General features: G+C 60.9%; 2 non-coding genes across 2 annotated transcripts; both read left to right on the top strand.

The window, feature by feature from the left end:
- The first annotated feature begins 7,947 nt into the window (after positions 1-7,947).
- LOC142791214 (small subunit ribosomal RNA) lies at positions 7,948-9,762 on the top strand. The gene has a single exon (XR_012890077.1). It is a non-coding gene; the product is annotated as a small subunit ribosomal RNA (ribosomal RNA).
- A 1,719-nt stretch (positions 9,763-11,481) lies between these two features.
- LOC142791188 (5.8S ribosomal RNA) lies at positions 11,482-11,634 on the top strand. Its single transcript, XR_012890051.1, has one exon. It is a non-coding gene; the product is annotated as a 5.8S ribosomal RNA (ribosomal RNA).
- The last annotated feature ends 866 nt before the right edge of the window (positions 11,635-12,500 follow it).

Below are 12,500 nucleotides of genomic sequence, written 5' to 3'. Positions count from 1 at the left end.
CGCCCCGGCAGACGCGGTTTTCGCGCCGCCCCGGCTGACGCGGTTTCGTGCCGCCCCGGCAGACGCGGTTTTTTGCCGCCCCGGCTGACGCAGTTCGGACTTGGCACTTTTTGGCTGAGCCTTGCTGGCGGCCCACTCACTCGATCGCCATGTCTGTTTGCCACAGTTTTCCCGGTGGTGCCGCACCCGGGCTCGCCCCGGCAGACGCGTTTTTTTTTTCTTTCGCCCCGGCTGACGCAGTTTTCGCGCCGCCCCGGCAGACGCGGTTTTCGCGCCGCCCCGGCAGACGCGGTTTTTTGCGCCGCCCCGGCTGACGCAGTTCGGACTTGGCACTTTTTGGCTGAGCCTGGCTGGCGGCCCACTCACTCGATCGCCATGTCTGTTTGCCACAGTTTTCCCGGTGGTGCCGCACCCGGGCTCGCCCCGGCTGACGCAGTTTTCGCGCCGCCCCGGCTGACGCGGTTTCGTGCCGCCCCGGCAGACGCGGTTTTTTGCGCCGCCCCGGCTGACGCGGTTTTTTGCCGCCCCGGCTGACGCAGTTCGGACTTGGCACTTTTCGGCTGTGCCTGGCTGGCGGCCCACTCACTCGATCGCCATGTCTGTTTGCCACAGTTTTCCCGGTGGTGCCGCACCCGGGCTCGCCCCGGCAGACGCGTTTTTTTTTTTTCTTTCGCCCCGGCTGACGCAGTTTTCGCGCCGCCCCGGCTGACGCGGTTTCGTGCCGCCCCGGCAGACGCGGTTTTTTGCGCCGCCCCGGCTGACGCGGTTTTTGCCGCCCCGGCTGACGCAGTTCGGACTTAGCACTTTTTGGCTGAGCCTGGCTGGTGGCCCACTCACTCGATCGCCATGTCTGTTAGCCACAGTTTTCCCGGTGGTGCCGCACCCGGGCTCGCCCCGGCTGACGCAGTTTTCGCGCCGCCCCGGCTGACGCGGTTTCGTGCCGCCCCGGCAGACGCGGTTTTCGCGCCGCCCCGGCTGACGCGGTTTTTGCCGCCCCGGCTGACGCAGTTCGGACTTAGCACTTTTCGGCTGTGCCTGGCTGGCGGCCCACTCACTCGATCGCCATGTCTGTTTGCCACAGTTTTCCCGGTGGTGCCGCACCCGGGCTCGCCCCGGCTGACGCAGTTTTCGCGCCGCCCCGGCTGACGCGGTTTCGTGCCGCCCCGGCAGACGCGGTTTTCGCGCCGCCCCGGCTGACGCGGTTTCGTGCCGCCCCGGCAGACGCGGTTTTTTGCCGCCCCAGCTGACGCAGTTCGGACTTAGCACTTTTTGGCTGAGCCTTGCTGGCGGCCCACTCACTCGATCGCCATGTCTGTTTGCCACAGTTTTCCCGGTGGTGCCGCACCCGGGCTCGCCCCGGCAGACGCGTTTTTTTTTTTCTTTCGCCCCGGCTGACGCAGTTTTCGCGCCGCCCCGGCAGACGCGGTTTTCGCGCCGCCCCGGCAGACGCGGTTTTTTGCGCCGCCCCGGCTGACGCGGTTTTTTGCCGCCCCGGCTGACGCAGTTCGGACTTGGCACTTTTTGGCTGAGCCTGGCTGGCGGCCCACTCACTCGATCGCCATGTCTGTTTGCCACAGTTTTCCCGGTGGTGCCGCACCCGGGCTCGCCCCGGCTGACGCAGTTTTCGCGCCGCCCCGGCTGACGCGGTTTCGTGCCGCCCCGGCAGACGCGGTTTTTTGCGCCGCCCCGGCTGACGCGGTTTTTTGCCGCCCCGGCTGACACGGTTCGGACTTTGCACTTTTCGGCTGTGCCTGGCTGGCGGCCCACTCACTCGATCGCCATGTCTGTTTGCCACAGTTTTCCCGGTGGTGCCGCACCCGGGCTCGCCCCGGCAGACGCGTTTTTTTTTTTTTTTTTCTTTCGCCCCGGCTGACGCAGTTTTCGCGCCGCCCCGGCTGACGCGGTTTCGTGCCGCCCCGGCAGACGCGGTTTTTTGCGCCGCCCCGGCTGACGTGGTTTTTGCCGCCCCGGCTGACGCAGTTCGGACTTTGCACTTTTTGGCTGAGCCTGGCTGGCGGCCCACTCACTCGATCGCCATGTCTGTTTGCCACAGTTTTCCCGGTGGTGCCGCACCCGGGCTCGCCCCGGCAGACGCGTTTTTTTTTTCCTTCGCCCCGGCAGACGTGGTTCCCCCCCCCCCCCCCTCCGTCTTTCTTTTTGTTTTTTTTTTCGCCGCGGCTGAAGTGGATTTTTCGGTGCCTCGACGCCCCGGTAGTCGCGGTTTTTCCGTTTCCGCACGGCCCCGGCTGACGCTGCTCGGTCACAGTCGCCTTTTGTGGTGATTGCAGACTTCTTGAGCGCGGGTGTTTTTTTTTTTTGTTGTTGTTGTTGTTTTATTACGCATTCGCTCCAGCAGACGCTGTTTAGACTTTTTGTTTCCTCTTTTATCCTGCGACGAGGTGACGAGGTTTATTCGGTGCCCCGCCGCCCCGGCTGAAGTGATTTTTCCTGTCCCGTGCCGCCCCGGCTGACGCGGTTGGGACTTCGCGTTTGTTCGGCCGCCACGGGTTTTGGCGCACTCGCTCGGTTGCTTGTTGTTGCCACTTGTTGCGAACCCAGGTTTCTTGAGCGAGCGCGGGCGTTTTTTCTTCCTTTCTTTCTTTGTTCTATGTGTTAGCGAATCGGCCTTTAATATCACACGAGGACTCACAACCACCAATTTTCAGTTTGAAGTGTAAAAAATCTGCAGGTGTTGACGTAACTGACTTGCCCCGTACCCTTGAGTACATCCATGAAGTTCTCGTAGTAATACTAAATCGCATTATTCCAAGTGGAGAAATTCCCATAAACTTGCAAACCTCTACACGAAAATCGGTGCGCGTGATAAAGTTGAAAATTATCGTCCGATATCAAATGTGCCTTCTATAACACAAATTCTAGGAAAAAAAAAAAAAAAACACTTGTTCGCCGTTTTCTGCGCCGTGACTGGCAGCACTCCGGCGAAGCGAAACGGGGTCGATTCGAGCACGATATCGGCGTCTTTCGACGTGCTCGCCGGCGACCGTCGCACGAGTACGTCGCACGAGCGCGTCTGCCGGGGCGCCGTTTGCGAAGCCGACGCAAAAGTGGGAACCGCCGCTCGGATGATCGCCGCTTTCGGCAGAGTGAGTGTTGGCACTCCGGGGAAGCGAAACAGCGTGAATGCGCCCACGAAATCGGCGTATTTTGAAGTGCCCGCCGGCGACCGTCGCACGAGTACGGTAAACCGCGTCAGCCGGGGCGTAGTTCGGGACGCCGACGAAAAAGTGGGAAGCGCAACTCGGATCTTCGCCGTTTTTGCAGGAGTGAGTGGCGGCCCTCCTGCGAGACCAAGAAGCATCGATTCGTGCACGAATTCGGCGCCTTTCGACGTGATCGCCGGCGACCGTCGCTCGAGTAGGGCAAACCGCGTCTGCCGGGGCGGGCTTCGGGACGCCGATGCGAAAGTGGGAAACGCTGCTCGGATGTTCGCCGTTTTTGGCCGAGTGAGTGCTGGCACTCGGGCGAAGCCAAACGGGGCCGATTACGGCACGATATCGGCGTCTTTCGACGTGCCCGCCGGCGACCGTCGCACGAGTACGGTAAACCGCGTCAGCCCGGGCGGAGTTCGGGACGCCGATGCGAAAGTGGAGAACGCCGCTCGGATCTTCGCCGTTTTTGGAGGAGTGAGTGGCGGCACTCCGGAGAAGCCAAGGAGCGCCAATTAGCGCACGATATCGGCGTCTTTCGACGCGCTCGCCGGCGACCGTCGCACGAGTAGGGCAAACCGCGTCTGCCGGGGCGGGGTTTACGACGCCGACGCAAAAGTGGGAACCGCCGCTCGGATGTTGGCCGTTTTTGGCAGAGTGAGTGCTGGCACTCCGGCGACGCGAAAGAGCGCGAATGCGCCCACGAAAGTGGCGTATTTGGACGTGCGTGACGGCGACCGCTGCAGGAGTACGAAAAACCACGTCAGCCGGGGCGAGCGACACACGGCGGTCTGGGTGCTTATCGCTGCTATTATAGGGGCACCCCGGCAGACGCAGAAAAAAAAAAAAAAATTTTCGACCTTCTTTTTTGCTGGTCGAGCTCGGGTAACCCAGGTCGCAATGGGAGCCGCGCACGAAAGCGGCGTCGCGAGACGCGTTCGCGGTCGCTAGTCGCACGAGCTCGGCAACCGCGTCAGCCGGCGCGGAGTTCGGGATGCCGACGGCTAAGTGGGTACCGCTGCTCGGATGTTCGCCGTTTTTGGCCGAGTGAGTGCTGGCACTCCGGTGAAGCCAAGGAGCGCCAATTCGTGCACGATATCGGCGTCTTTCGACGTGCCCGCCGGCCACCGCCGCACGAGTACGGCAAACCGCGTCTGCCGGGGCGGGGTTCGCGACGCGTACGCAATAGTGGGAACCGTCGCTCGGATGTTCGTCGTCTTTGGCCGAGCGAGTGCTGGCACTCCGGCGAAGCGAAACGGGGCCGATTCGGGCACGATATCGGCGTATTTCGACGTGCTCGCCGGCGACCGTCGCACGAGTACGGCAAAGCGCGTCTGCCGGGGCGAGGTTTGCGACGCCGACGAAAAAGTGGGAAGCGCCGCTCGGATCTTCGCCGTTTTTGCAGGAGTGAGTGGCGGCCCTCCTGCGAGACCAAGAAGCATCGACTCGCGCACGATATCGGTGTCTTTCGACGTGCCCGCCGGCCACCGCCGCACGAGTACGGCAAACCGCGTATGCCGGGGCGGGGTTGGCGACGCCGACGCAAAAGTGGGAACCGCCACTAGGATGTTCGCCGTTTTTGGCAGAGTGAGTGCTGGCACTCCGGCGAAGCGAAAGAGCGCGAATGCGCCCACGAAAGTGGCGTGTTTGGACGTGCTTGACGACGACCACCGCAGGAAAACGAAAAACCACGTCAGCCGGGGCGAGCGACCCATGGCGGTCTGGGTGCTTATCGCTGCTATTATAGGGGCACCCCGGCAGACGCAAAAAAAAAAAAAAATTTTTTTCGACATTCTTTTTTGCTCGTCGACCTCGGGTGACCCAGGTCGCAGTGGGAGCCGCGCACGAAAGCGGCGTCGCGAGACGGCTTCGCGGTCGCTAGTCGCACGAGCTCGGCAACCGCGTCTGCCGGGGCGGAGTTCGGGACGCCGACGGCTAAGTGGGAACCGCCGCTCGGATGTTCGCCGTTTGTGGCCGAGTGAGTGCTGGCACTCCGGCGAAGCCAAACGGGGCCGATTCCGGCACGATATCGGCGTCTTTCTACGTGCTCGCCGGCGACCGTCGCACGAGTACGGCAAAGTGCGTCTGCCGGGGCGGGGTTTGCGACGCGTACGCAATAGTGAGAACCGTCGCTCGGATGTTCGTCGTCTTTCGCCGAGCCAGTGCTGGCAATCCGGCGAAGCCGAACGGAGCCGATTCGGGCACGATATCGGCGTCTTTCCACGTGCTCGCCGGCGACCGTCGCACGAGTACGGTAAACCGCGTCAGCCGGGGCGGAGTTCGGGACGCCGATGCGAAAGTGGGAAGCGCCGCTCGGATCTTCGCCGTTTTTGGAGGAGTCAGTGGCGGCACTCCGGTGAAGCCAAGGTGCGCCAATTCGCGCACGATATCGGCGTCTTTCGACGTGCCCGCCGGCCACCGTCGCACGAGTACGGCAAACCTCGTCTGCCGGGGCGGGGTTTGCGACGCCGACGCAAAAGTGGGAACCGCCGCTCGGATGTTCGCCGTTTTTGGCAGAGTGAGTGCTGGCACTCCGGCGAAGCGAAAGAGCGCGAATGCGCCCACGAAAGTGGCGTGTTTGGACGTGCTTGACGACGACCACCGCAGGAAAACGAAAAACCACGTCAGCCGGGGCGAGCGACCCATGGCGGTCTGGGTGCTTATCGCTGCTATTATAGGGGCACCCCGGCAGACGCAAAAAAAAAAAAAAAATTTTTTTCGACATTCTTTTTTGCTCGTCGACCTCGGGTGACCCAGGTCGCAGTGGGAGCCGCGCACGAAAGCGGCGTCGCGAGACGGCTTCGCGGTCGCTAGTCGCACGAGCTCGGCAACCGCGTCTGCCGGGGCGGAGTTCGGGACGCCGACGGCTAAGTGGGAACCGCCGCTCGGATGTTCGCCGTTTGTGGCCGAGTGAGTGCTGGCACTCCGGCGAAGCCAAACGGGGCCGATTCCGGCACGATATCGGCGTCTTTCTACGTGCTCGCCGGCGACCGTCGCACGAGTACGGCAAAGTGCGTCTGCCGGGGCGGGGTTTGCGACGCGTACGCAATAGTGAGAACCGTCGCTCGGATGTTCGTCGTCTTTCGCCGAGCCAGTGCTGGCACTCCGGCGAAGCCGAACGGAGCCGATTCGGGCACGATATCGGCGTCTTTCCACGTGCTCGCCGGCGACCGTCGCACGAGTACGGTAAACCGCGTCAGCCGGGGCGGAGTTCGGGACGCCGATGCGAAAGTGGGAAGCGCCGCTCGGATCTTCGCCGTTTTTGGAGGAGTCAGTGGCGGCACTCCGGTGAAGCCAAGGTGCGCCAATTCGCGCACGATATCGGCGTCTTTCGACGTGCCCGCCGGCCACCGTCGCACGAGTACGGCAAACCTCGTCTGCCGGGGCGGGGTTTGCGACGCCGACGCAAAAGTGGGAACCGCCGCTCGGATGTTCGCCGTTTTTGGCAGAGTGAGTGCTGGCACTCCGGCGAAGCGAAAGAGCGTGAATGCGCCCACGAAAGTAGCGTATTTGGACGTGCTTGACGGCGACCGCCGCAGGAGTACGAAAAACCACGTCAGCCGGGGCGAGCGACCCACGGCGGTCTGGGTGCTTATCGCTGCTATTATAGGGGCACCCCGGCAGACGCAGAAAGAAAAAAAAAAATGGGGACATGGCGTGCGTCACCGTGCGGCTTCGCAGCGTTGCCGAAGTCGCCGAGCCCTTCGACTGAGCCGAACGGCGGACAGGGAACGTTGGTCGGCCGTTCTAACCTGTCGGTGCCACGCCGAGACGTCGTTAAGGAAAACCGCGTCGTGGGCCTCTACGACGCCGTCGAGTCGTTGTACGTTTGGTGTCCAGCGTGTCGGCGGCGAGTAGCGGACACGTCGTTCACGACTTCGGTCTTTCGCAGTCGACGCGAACTTGCGGAGAGTCGTGGTGCCTCACGTTTTCGGCAGAAACCGCGGCGGAATTTTCCCGTGCGTGCGCGCACGACCTCGGTGCTGTGCCGTCAGCGTAGTGTTGCACAAACTCGTGGCCTACCCAAGGTGCGGTACGTTTGCGGCCGTATCCTCGGTGGGAATTTCGTGAGTAGGGTCGCAAATTCTACGACCTCGGCGGGTTTGAGAGCGACGTAGACTTGTGGCACGCTCAACATGCCACACGTTTCGGGGCACACCCGCGGTGAAATTTTCTCGAGTACGCTCGTATTAGGGCCCAAGGAGGTCTGGGTACTTATCGCTGCTATTATGTGGGGGTTCTCGTGAGCGGCGTACGCGAAAGCGACCGGGTGTCTGATATGCGGCGGGCTTCGGCCTCGTCAAGCGTGTCCTCGGGTCTGCTCCAGGGGAATCCACGGCAGTCGTCTGCAGCCTCATCCGCTTGATGCGTTAGGGGCTGGTTGTCGGACGGTGCCGTTTTACCACGATATCGAGGTGTGTTCCGTGTCGTCCTCGGGCGATTCAGATGCGAAAGCGCCGAAGACGCGGGCGTGACCCGTCGTCTGGCGGCTTTGCAGTCTCGGCTCCGTTGCTAGTTCCGGCCGGTCCACCGACAGTGCAGCGGGCTTGGGCAACCCGCACGGCGCGACCGAGTCGATGCAACGAAAAAGAGCGAGCATGAACGTGCTTCTTGCCGCACGGCTCCCACTCGTCTTTCGGGAAGGTTGTGCCGTAGCGAGCTCGAACGCCGTCATCTCGGAGTGCAAAATAAGCGTGTTGGGGCGCCTGAAGGTGGCCTCCGCCGCACACAGACTGCGTCCGGCCCGCCGAGGGCGAGGACGGACGCGCAGTCGAACGATTACCTGGTTGATCCTGCCAGTAATCATATGCTTGTCTCAAAGATTAAGCCATGCATGTCTAAGTACATGCCGAAATAAGGCGAAACCGCGAATGGCTCATTAAATCAGTTATGGTTCCTTAGATCGTTTCTTCCTACTTGGATAACTGTGGCAATTCTAGAGCTAATACATGCAGTGAGCCTGGAGCCCTTTGGGTAACGGGTGCTTTTATTAGACCAAGATCGATCGGGTTTCGGCCCGTATTGTGTGGTGACTCTGGATAACTTTGTGCTGATCGCATGGCCACGAGCCGGCGACGTTTCTTTCAAGTGTCTGCCTTATCAACTTTCGATGGTAGGTTACTTGCTTACCATGGTTGTTACGGGTAACGGAGAATCAGGGTTCGATTCCGGAGAGGGAGCCTGAGAAACGGCTACCACATCCAAGGAAGGCAGCAGGCGCGCAAATTACCCACTCCCGGCACGGGGAGGTAGTGACGAAAAATAACAATACGGGACTCTTTTGAGGCCCCGTAATTGAAATGAGTACACTCTAAATCCTTTAACGAGGATCAATTGGAGGGCAAGTCTGGTGCCAGCAGCCGCGGTAATTCCAGCTCCAATAGCGTATACTAAAGCTGCTGCGGTTAAAAAGCTCGTAGTTGGATCTCAGTTCCAGACGAGTAGTGCATCTACCCGATGCGACGGCTCGGACTGAACATCATGCCGGTTCTTTCTTGGTGCACTTCATTGTGTGCCTCGAGATGGCCGGTGCTTTTACTTTGAAAAAATTAGAGTGCTCAACGCAGGCGAGTCGCCTGAATAAACTTGCATGGAATAATAGAACAAGACCTCGTTTCTGTTCTGTTGGTTTTTGGAATACGAGGTAATGATTAAGAGGGACGGACGGGGGCATTCGTATTGCGGCGCTAGAGGTGAAATTCTTGGACCGTCGCAAGACGAACTACTGCGAAAGCATTTGCCAAGAATGTTTTCATTGATCAAGAACGAAAGTCAGAGGTTCGAAGGCGATCAGATACCGCCCTAGTTCTGACCATAAACGATGCCAACCAGCGATCCGCCTGAGTTACTCAAATGACTCGGCGGGCAGCTTCCGGGAAACCAAAGTATTTGGGTTCCGGGGGAAGTATGGTTGCAAAGCTGAAACTTAAAGGAATTGACGGAAGGGCACCACCAGGAGTGGAGCCTGCGGCTTAATTTGACTCAACACGGGAAAACTTACCCGGCCCGGACACTGGGAGGATTGACAGATTGAGAGCTCTTTCTTGATTCGGTGGATGGTGGTGCATGGCCGTTCTTAGTTGGTGGAGCGATTTGTCTGGTTAATTCCGATAACGAACGAGACTCTAGCCTATTAAATAGGTGCGGGGTTCCCAGCACCTTACAACCTTCTTAGAGGGACAAGCGGCTCCTAGCCGCACGAAACAGAGCAATAACAGGTCTGTGATGCCCTTAGATGTCCGGGGCCGCACGCGCGCTACACTGAAGGAAGCAGCGTGTCTTTATCCCTGTCTGAAAAGACTGGGTAACCCGTGGAACTTCTTTCGTGATTGGGATAGGGGCTTGCAATTGTTCCCCTTGAACGAGGAATTCCCAGTAAGCGCGAGTCATAAGCTCGCGTTGATTACGTCCCTGCCCTTTGTACACACCGCCCGTCGCTACTACCGATTGAATGATTTAGTGAGGTCTTCGGACCGATGTCCGGCGCGGCCTTTCGGTTGCGCCGGTCTGTTGGAAAGATGACCAAACTTGATCATTTAGAGGAAGTAAAAGTCGTAACAAGGTTTCCGTAGGTGAACCTGCGGAAGGATCATTAACGGATTGTGAAGGGTGAGCGCCTCAGCTGCGTCTGCGCCCGACACTTTCTGCCGCTGACCCCGTTTGGACGCGGGGTCGGCTTTTCCCCACGGGGCTGCCTGAATGTGGAGCGGCACCCCGTGACAAATTGTTGCGCCCAGCGGACGCCAACACCGCGACCTTGGACGGTCGGCCAGGTGGCGGACGCGGGTACAAACGGCGCAACGCACTCATAGGTCGGCTTTCGACCCGCCACTGCACCGTGGCTCGAAGCGCTCGAAATGCGCGACCCGACCGCTGCGGGACCGCCTAGTACTGTAAACAGGAGCGGCGGAGCGCGAACGGCGAGTCGTGGTTACGTCGGTAGAAGGCGAGGCTGCGCGTTCCCGAAACGCCAGCCGAGTGCCCTCCCGACCGTTCGAGCGTGCAAGAACGAGACCCGACAATCGCGCGGCGACTGCCAAGTACGAGAGGAACGGCACAAGCGTCGGCGGTCGGTCAAGGAACTGGCGATGTGACGGGTCCGCTGTGCACCAGTGCATACCGTCCCGCCGTCCGCGGCAAGCGCCTCCGCGTCCTCGGGTGACGGAGGCTGCCGGTCGGTTCTTGCAGGCGAGGGATCTCGCTGGCACCGGTTCGCGTTGACGCGCGGCCGGTCATGGCACGGCGATGCGACGGCCGAGGTGCGCAGTACTCGATGGAGGAACCGCACGCTCCGATGACCGTCCCGCCCTCCGCGGCGTATGCGTACCGACCGTAATGGTTGCAGCAGCGCCGGCCGGCTTTTGAATTCGCCACACGAAACACGGTGCGAGATCGCGGTTAGGGGAGCGTCGACGTTGCCAGGCGTTTTGCTTGCTGCCGAGGGAAAGGCGGCACGGCCACGTCGCGCTCGTCGCGATTAGCGGGTCTGCGCGCTTTGGGAAGGTGCCGCAACGACTTGCCGAAAGAGGAAGCACGGAAGAACGAGGGACTTGGACGTCCCGACAATTGAACGCACTTGCGGCCAGGCCCTTGCTGGCTTCGTTCTTCCGCCTCGAGTAGGCTCGTACGCGGCTCCGGCGCCGAAAGTGGTCCTTGGCACCGACTTCGGTGGACGTGGGAAGTGCCGCGCAAGTACGGCGCGCCTGGCTCCACCTGTTGGCTAAAGTAGGCAGCCGGATCGGCATTTTGGTGTGCGGTGGCAAACCGTGGATGCGAAAAAAGCTTGTGCGATTTCGTGGAACAAAAAGCGGGGGTCCCCCTTTTTATGCGGAGGAGACCGACCCGCCCGCCGTGGTGAACCGCGACGCCACGGTAAAAACGGGAGAGGCTTGTCGATGGGACCGTGCATCCCGCGCTCCACGGAGGCCGGGAGGCGGCCGCCCGAGGAAATGTGTAGCCGTCGAGGCCCGCATCTGCGTGCACTCTTATCCAAATGGGTGTACCGCAGGCATTTTCTGGTTAGGCGGGCCAATGAGAGCGAGCACACAACGATACCTACGGGTCCGGCTTGGAGAACCGGCTTCGACGCCTCCCGAGTATTTATAGAGGGGTGGACCACGAAAGCACTCGCAAGTAGCGGAAGCGAAACGCCGTCCGAAACACACCGTTTGCTCGATTTGCGGCAGCCGAAAAAGGCGCGGCAGAGTTTTGGAGTCCAAGCGTGCGCTGAAAAGCGCCCTTCTTGGCCACTGTTTGGCCGAGTGCCAGAAACGTTTGGTTTTGACTGTACGGAATTGAACAAACACTTTTTCACGACTCTAAGCGGTGGATCACTCGGTTCTCGGGTCGATGAAGAACGCAGCCAGCTGCGAGACTTGGTGTGAATTGCAGGACACACTGAGCACTGATTCTTTGAACGCACATTGCGGCCTTGGGTCTTCCCTTGGCTTCGTCTGTCTGAGGGTCGGATCACATATCAAGAGAGCCTTCGGCGCACAAGGGAACGTGAGCCGTCGACTCGTTTTGACCGCGTCGGCAACACGGACAGCACGCTGAACACCTCACAGCGAGCGCCAACAGCGGCCACTCAAGGGCGAGACGGTGGCGACCGTCGTGCCAGAGCCCAACCGAAACGGGGGCGACCGACTGCATTGAGGATGTGGCACCTCGTTGAGACCGCCGCAGGACTTCGAGTCGGAAGGAAGCCTGCAGGGAAAGTGCGGTCGAGGTTGCGTACTCCTCTCTGCGACCGGGCGCGCAAGAGCTGCGAGAGCCACGGACGCGCAACTTTAACGCACGGTAAACACGAGGAGCGAAAGCCGGCCAGCAAAGCTTCTCCAGCCGTGCGCAAAGTGCGCGAGATCGCAGCCTTGCGTTGCGCTTGTTGCCCTCGAAGTAAGCAGGGTGTCCCGTAGACCGGGCGCTCGAACACGCTGCGGGGCCGTGCCTCCTCCAGGCTTTGCCGCGCGAACAGGGAACGTTCGCGCGCAAAGCGCAGGGAGGTGAGGAGGCTGCGCCCGACGTTTGCGGTTCGCTGCGTACGCGGTTGATGCGGAGAGCACGGCGCGACGACTTGCCGCGAAGCGGAAAAAGTCTCCCGCACGAGTTGGCGAAACGTTGGCGAAGCTTAAGGCGTTCTCGTCGTAGTCCGCCGTCGGTCTAAGTGCTTCGCAGTTCCCGTCCCGTTCAAAAAACTGGGCCACTCCAGTTGGGGCGGGGGCGACGCTACACGAGACGATGCCTCTCGCCAGGCTGCGTGGCTGCCCTTGCGGCGGCGGCGACTGGCCTCGGCGGTGTTTGGGCTTTCGACACGGTCGTTTATCACGCAACTGC

The sequence above is a fragment of the Rhipicephalus microplus genome, unplaced genomic scaffold (genome assembly GCF_043290135.1).
Source record: "Rhipicephalus microplus isolate Deutch F79 unplaced genomic scaffold, USDA_Rmic scaffold_151, whole genome shotgun sequence".
In the NCBI taxonomy this organism is placed as follows: domain Eukaryota; kingdom Metazoa; phylum Arthropoda; class Arachnida; order Ixodida; family Ixodidae; genus Rhipicephalus; species Rhipicephalus microplus.
This window is presented reverse-complemented; position numbering and strand designations above follow the sequence as displayed.